The following is a 7335-nucleotide window of genomic DNA, read 5'->3' as shown; positions in this document are numbered from 1 at the left end:
GCCAATAGTCCTTGCAGCTGGGGAATAAGTGCTTCTGTCCAGAAAGGTACAGCTGGGAAGCACACCACGGCATCCAGTAAAACCCATTCTTTGTACCATTTAGATCTGCTTGCATCATATAGTAAGTGCACCACCCACTTCGCTCATCTACCAGCCTACACAGGAAGAACTCCTTTAGAATATTAGTTGGTCATCTTTTCTGGAGAAACTTACAAAAGAACAAATTCCAGCAAACATTGCAGCTAGTGTTGAGACTCTAACTGGTATTCCTCTTCTTCCTCATCTGCCACGCAACCTCACAACTATGTGGCCAAAATAGCTTACCTCTTGAGGCAACCCAGACCCTCATCCCTGAGGAATCTGAGTCCTTACACACCAGGCGCTTTTCAGTAGATGGTTGCTGTACTTGGACATTTATCATTAAAACTGACCAGGGAAGTATCAAGAGATGCCACAGTGGATCATCTGAATGTTAAATGGGTTCTTCCCTGCCGCTATCATGTAGCTGCCACTCTACCTCATCTTAGTGATCAAGATTAACTTTCTTGCCAATATCCTCTTTGTCTACTGGTCTCTTAACACAAGAAATCCAAAGTGACTAGGTGGTATCCATTGCTGAAAGTTTAAAGGAGTTCTTTCTGTATTTCCTGATGGAAATGTTCAATACCTAAAATTGCAGGAACAGGAAGTACAAACTATCCAAGCGGATCATTGAAAGTTATTACAAACAGGGTCACTTCTACTTCACAAATCACTCACTGTCTTATGGTATATAATATATCCTGGAGAACAGTGCCTTATCCTCACAGGGTTTCATCTTGAAGCTGGCACCTGAGATGAGCTTCAAAGTCCATTCCATCACTCTATTGGGTAGGCTATTCTGTGTGGCATGGTATGTTAAAGGACAATTGTGTCCTGTGGTCATGTGCCCACTGTCTTCCTACTTTACCATAAAGTGGGTCCTTAGGTCTACAGTGATGACACAGAGCACCATGTTGGTAGATCAAACATTGTATAAGCCCTCAGACAGTGAGGACCTGCAAACAAGAAAAGGAAAAAAGCAAATCTATATTTAGAATATGTATCATCTCAAAAAAAAAAAAAAAAGAACATGTGTCATCTCATCATTTCCGGTTAAGATGAACAGTTGTCTCTTCCATGTTGGAAAGAGTCTGATGTCATCGAGCTGCCAACAAGTGGTTTATTGTTCCCCTAAAGAGAGAGTACAGCCAGGTGCCGTGGCTCACACCTGTAATCCCAGCACTTTGGGAGGCCAAGGCGGGCAGATGACTTGAGGTCAGGAGTTTGAGAACATCCTGGCCAACATGGTGAAACCCCGTCTCTACTAAAATCACAAAAATTAGCTGGGTGTGGTGTCTTGTATCTGTAATCCCAGATACCTGGGAGGCTGAGGCAGGAGATTCGCTTGAACCCTGGAGGTGGAGGTTGCAGTGAACCAAGATCGTGCCATTGCACTGCAGCCTGGGCAACAAGAGTAAAACTCCAACTCAAAAAAAAAAAAAAAAAAAAAGACAGAGAGAGAGAGAGAGCTATACTAGGAGCTCAGTGTTTATTTCTGTGGCTGACATATCGGACATTGAGCAGCAACAGTAGCTAGATCAGCCTCTGTGAGTGGCAGCCCAAGCTCTGGGGCCCAAGCATAGCCTTCACCTCTGTAACAATGGCTATTCTATTGTGCCTTCTGTGGAGTAAGGAATGACAGAGCCTGGCTGACATCGACTGGCAGGCCATTATGTCTACTTGGTTGTTACTATCTCTTTCATAGTGGATGTTCTCTAGTGGACATTAACAGAGACACAAAGATCTTTATACTTTGTGCCTACTTCCACATGCTCAGATATCCTTGTTCCTGATTTTCCAATCTTTCTTCTTTGCAGCACCTGCAAGCCATTCACCATTACCCAGGAATCTAGACATATCTTTACTGGAGGTGTCAACACAAATGTTGACCACTGTGGACATTTACTTTTATTGATATTGTGGGAGCCTCACCTGAGTGGTGTGGTAATGAAGCAGCAGGCTACTCTCAGCTTGCATCCATATACTAAGCCAGTTTATCCATAAACTAAGTTAGGCCTTTTTCTTCTTCAGTTAGCTGGTCATAAAAGATCCTCCACAGGGCCAGAAGAGTAAGCTGAGGAATTCATGCCAGTGCAAGAGTGGTGATGCTGACATGGGGTTCTAAGTTTACTTGTGCCTTCTGCACCAGCTCATGACATATCTAAAATGTACTGCTTCCATCTTTCGACAAATTATTGTTGATCTTGTCCAGCAATGACTTGGTGGATCTGATCAAACCTAGCCCATAATGGGTGACCCTGACACAGGTTCAGAAACTCCATCTCTACAAAGGCCCAGTAGAATGCCAGGAGTTATTATGGAATAATACATGATTCTCTCCTACAGATAACCCCTCAGAGTTGTCCCAGATAGAGGCAAAGTAGCCAGACATTTTACCTCCATATCAAACAGCTAAGAGATAGAGGTAGGAGATGCAATCTTGAATAATGCAGCTCGCTTCTGCTGAGGGCAGTTCCTGTGGAGGGACTCAGCTTGAATTGTGGGCAGCCAACACTCCCAGCAGCTAGGGGAATGTGACTCTCAGTCCAACATAGGGGATGTGTGTGGCACACCACAGTATCCACCGCAAGTAGCATGAGTCAGACCTCTTTCTTGCTACAAAACTAACCTAAAACTACAATGTAAAATTTACTGTTTGCATTTGAGATGTGCATCAAAAAAACAACAGACTCGTGACTATGCCCAAACAAAAGTTCGCCAGTTCAGAGAGAAAAGGAGTAGACTTTGAAATTCCATGTTTAATGAATCACTCAACAATGTTGAATTTCTCTAGCGTAAGGTACATACAGGGAATTAAAGCAGTAGTAAGACAGCCTGAATTTGTTATTGTGAGCTGTTTGAGTTAGTGGTAGCAACGGTATTATTTTTATAACTACAGTTATACTTCTTTCTATAGGCCTGTTCTTGAAATGTATCCTAATGGTTAGGAATTCATACTTAAAATGTTTTCATACAGACAATTCCAACTTCAAGCAAATTCTATTTCAAAGTTTCATGCGAAACTCAAAACTCTATAGAGACAACGCTATGGCTAGTGATTAGGGCCCTGAGGCCAGTTCACTAAAGCCTAATACTAAAAAAGAATTACAAAACAATAAACCACAATCTACAATGAAATTCCTGTAACAAAAAGTGTCTTAAAAGGAACGATGGAAGGGCCTGGAAGCAGTAAGAAACGGACACATTTTCTGAGTTGTAAGAAAGAAAGGTGGGGTGTAGTATAGGCAAAATTATCTTCTCTCCCATCTCATCCTGTTCCCAATTTTAAGCATAACTATTTTATTTGACTGTTCTTGGTGTTCCCTTGAGCACTTTATACAGCCTTCTACTGGCATTTACCTCAATATTTTAATACCTTATTTAAATGTCTGCCTTTTTATGTACTCAGTACCCAGCATCTTTCTAAAGCATTTTATGTATTAAATATACCCCTGATAAAAGAATGAGTGAATAAATAAAGACATCAATAAAAAGAGCTCATTACCCCGGAGGCACTACCCTGGTCCTCTTGGCACTTGAGAAATGGCACCTAGAATTTCATCAACGTCTTCCTTAGAATGAAAAATTGAAAGCTGATGAGCCACATTTTTTTCAGAAGCACTTACTAACTTGAATTTTCTACAGGACTATTTTCCTTCTTCTGTGATTTTATATCAGACACAAGGATAGCAGCCCAAAGACCAGTGAGGGTCCCACCTCTGTCCCTCCTGCTGCCAAGACAGTAGCAGCGTAGAAACAGAGCAATTCTAGAAGTCTAAGAACTGAGATTTTTCACAATGAACCATTTTCCTGGTACAAGTGCATATTTTTAAGCTTTACCAGCTCCCAGCCCCATTCTGATGATACATACAGAGTGCATGCCATTGCAGCTACAATGACGTTAGGTTCAAGGTGAAACTTTTAAAGGACAATCTAAAAATTTCTCCATATTACCACATTTGTACTGTTTCAACATATATATGGTTCTTATTCTTCTATCCCAAAATTCAGCTGGAATTGCCTCTCTTTTAAAATTCAAACAAGTGTAGTCTAAATTCCTACACCATTCTCTTCTACTCCCAGAGGAAATTTTCTGCCCCTCCCAATTTCACTTGAAATTCTTTAGAAAGAGGGAGAAGAACACTTCTATTTACAAATATTATATGCTCCTACTTGGTTCTGGCTTCAAGTTATTTTGAGTTCCATTAGCTGGGTTGAAGGATCCTTTCATTGTATACTTCATGAGTCCAATCACCACTTCCTTCCCCGCATGAAATAGCAACAAACTGAAGACTGGGCATAAGGTCAGACTTTTACTACATTCTGGGAAGGGACAGGACTATGTTTCAGTGTCCAGCCAGCTAAATTAAAAACTAGATGTAAGATGCCCATACTAAGACTCTACTTTCAGGGATCATTTCTATAGTCCATTCTTAGAGAAGTTTTTCTGAAAGTGTAGAGCAGCAGTGCCCAGTCCCTGGGCAGCTGACCAGTACCGGTCCGTGGCCTGTTAGGAACCGGGCCACACAGCACGAGGTGAGCGGCAGGTGAGCCAGCATTCCCGCCTGAGCTCTGCCTCGTTAGATTCTCAGAGGAGCGTGAACTGTATTGTGAATGGTGCATGCCAGGGATCTAGGTTGCACGTTCCTTATGACCATGGAATGCCTCATGATCTGAGGTGGAACAGTTTCATCCTGAAACCAGCCCCCCAACCCAACCTGTAGAAAAATTGTCCTCCACAAAAACAGTCCCTTGTGCCAAAAAGGCTGGGGACCGCTGAAGAGCACCGAAACCAGGAGGAGGAGCGAGGAGGAGGAGGCACAGGGTTCCCCCTGAGAGCCAGGCTAGCTCTTGGTGTTGCTTTGCTGCAGGTGCCATTTGCCATTGAGGATTGTTTTTCTCTTCCTCCGGGAAAGTAGGAGGGAGAGGACACAGTCTGAGTGGTTCCCGTTTTAACATTAAAAAAAAAAAAAAAAAAAAAAGTTTGAATGTTTTTTAAAGATGCTCGTACTGTAAATACCCCTCACTGTGCCCACTTCCTCAGCTCACTGCACTCGCCATGTACATTCTTGGCTCTTGGCTTTCTCCCTACAGCTGAGCTTCTTTTCCCAGTCCAGTCCCCGGCAACCTCCACATTCTTGTTTTATTGATAAAGTCAGTTTAGAATTTTTTTTTTTCTCATTCCTACACTTTCCAAGCCTTTCCCTGGTGTTTATCTTTCATTCACAGGCAAACAACTCATCTATTCCAAAAAGGAATTCTGAGACTTCCTTAGGATTCGCTGGGATTTTAAATAGCAAATTGTTTTTCCTGCGCACACAGACTAGCTGAGTACAAGAGACAACTTTCAAGGGGTTCCCCTCTCACCAGGTTTCCACCCTGCTAGGAATTTCTGCACACCTGGGAGCACAGGGCAGCCATGTGATTTTTCCCCAATCCCGCCCACCGCTCATAGGTCCTCAAGAGAACACCTAATCCAAGCGGGAGGAACTCAATTTTCTCTCCCAGAAATTGGTATCAGGAATTAAACACCGGGACCTGAAATCAGAGACAAAGTCACATTGAGGCCAGCACTCAGAGAGAAGGGCAGCCCACTCCCACTGCCAGGCTCCTGAGGGTCCTGACTCCCGTCCTCCTCGGGTGACATTGACCTGCTCTTTTCAGCACCCAGGGGATACTCCAAAGTCCCTTCACTGCTTCAACTAGGTAGTGTTCATTTTTATTACTTTTACCTGAAAGGACTTTAAGAATAGAGACCTTCAGACAACCCCACAAAGAAAACCATACAAGCTCTCGGGGAAAGATAGTCAGCAAAAATTTTTTAGAACATTCAGGTTAGCCTGTGTCCTCTGATCAAGGAGGTAGTCAGCAGTTATTGCCAGAAAATGAAATGACCATGAATTCTCTTACAGGTAGATGCATTCATTTTACAAAACAACCCAAGACACCTTGTTACATATAACAATGAAATGACCAAATTCAGTGGCTTTCACTTACTTCTAGAGGAGTCAGTAATTCATTCCAGGAAAGGTATGGAATTAAAATTGTCATTACAGCACAGCAAAGCAAGACCTAGGAATGCCTATCCCCCACTACCACATTCCCTGAGAGATTTGGGGTGGGGGTGGGGTATTGTCTAAAAGTTTTCTTTTTCTAAAACTTAGTGGTTCCCTAGAATCTGTCACTTCCAAGAAGAGACTGAAATGCTGCTCTTCAGTCTGTGACCTATTACAAAGATTAAACCAGCTGTGTACATAAGGCTGTTTTCTCTGTTAATCAAGTTATCGTTCCTCCCATGCCCTTGAATCTCAAAGTGAAACTTATAAATAATCTGATCTTAACATTTAAAATATGCACTCTCCTTCTGCCTGCCAGAAGGTAATGAGCAGTCTAAAGTCACTCAGCCTGGATTTCCTCTCCCTAATTGCCCTAAAAATTAAATAAAAAGCTTCCTGCATCCCTTCTGCTGCTCAACAAAAACAGGATAAAATACAGCAAATTCTAATAAGCCAGTGCGCGTGAAGTTTTCTTCCTTGACACCACATTTACATTCCCTTCCAAACAGCACTAACTTCTCTGCCTCTTTATCTCCATAGAAATCAAATCGCTGTATTCAAATTCATGTTGCAGAGAGAAATTTCTTCTATTAGAAAAAGATTGTCTTCCATTTTGCAGTAAGGAGTTTTTTGTTTTATTTCTCTAATGCAAGATAGAAGAAGGGAGAGAAGGGAAGCTTGAATTACAGGACTATTTAAGCCATAATATTTAATTTCAAACTTTGTCCTTTACAGCCAATTACCTCAGCTGCCATCTCTCTCCTGTTCCCTCATTTTCTGCTGAAATTGATCTCATTGTTCTTGTCTGAATAAAAAGGCCCAGGCTCGGGGCATTTCAATTGGCTTCAGCTCAAGAATAAAAGATTGCTTTAAAAGTGAAAATCATGGTTTTTTGCCAATTCAAATCACATTACTCATATGCCTCCCAGGCCAGTCAGGACAGTCCGGGCTGCACCCTTCAGGATCCGTACACACCGCTAAGAGGTCGGGCAATTTGCCACTTCACTGGCAATCTCCCTGGCTGCGTGACCCGTGGTTTGATGGGGAGACCTCAGAAACCTGCTCAGAGGGGTCCTCAATTGGCAACATCAGGAGAAGCACTCCATATTTCCATGTAATGTCCCAAAGGGGCAACTTTTGCACTTGACTTTATTAGCCACCTAAATATAAATACTGTTATTTATCACCAATCTATAAG

General features: G+C 42.4%; 2 pseudogenes; both read left to right on the top strand.

Moving 5' to 3' along the window:
• The first annotated feature begins 4476 nt into the window (after positions 1-4476).
• Positions 4477-4563, top strand: LOC114678629 (small nucleolar RNA U3; annotated as a pseudogene).
• A 263-nt stretch (positions 4564-4826) lies between these two features.
• On the top strand, positions 4827-5026 carry LOC114678628 (small nucleolar RNA U3; annotated as a pseudogene).
• The last annotated feature ends 2309 nt before the right edge of the window (positions 5027-7335 follow it).

This window comes from Macaca mulatta, chromosome 5 (assembly GCF_049350105.2).
Source record: "Macaca mulatta isolate MMU2019108-1 chromosome 5, T2T-MMU8v2.0, whole genome shotgun sequence".
Taxonomy (NCBI): domain Eukaryota; kingdom Metazoa; phylum Chordata; class Mammalia; order Primates; family Cercopithecidae; genus Macaca; species Macaca mulatta.
The sequence above is the reverse complement of the archived record's forward strand: the minus strand, read 5'-3'. Positions and strand labels throughout refer to the sequence as shown.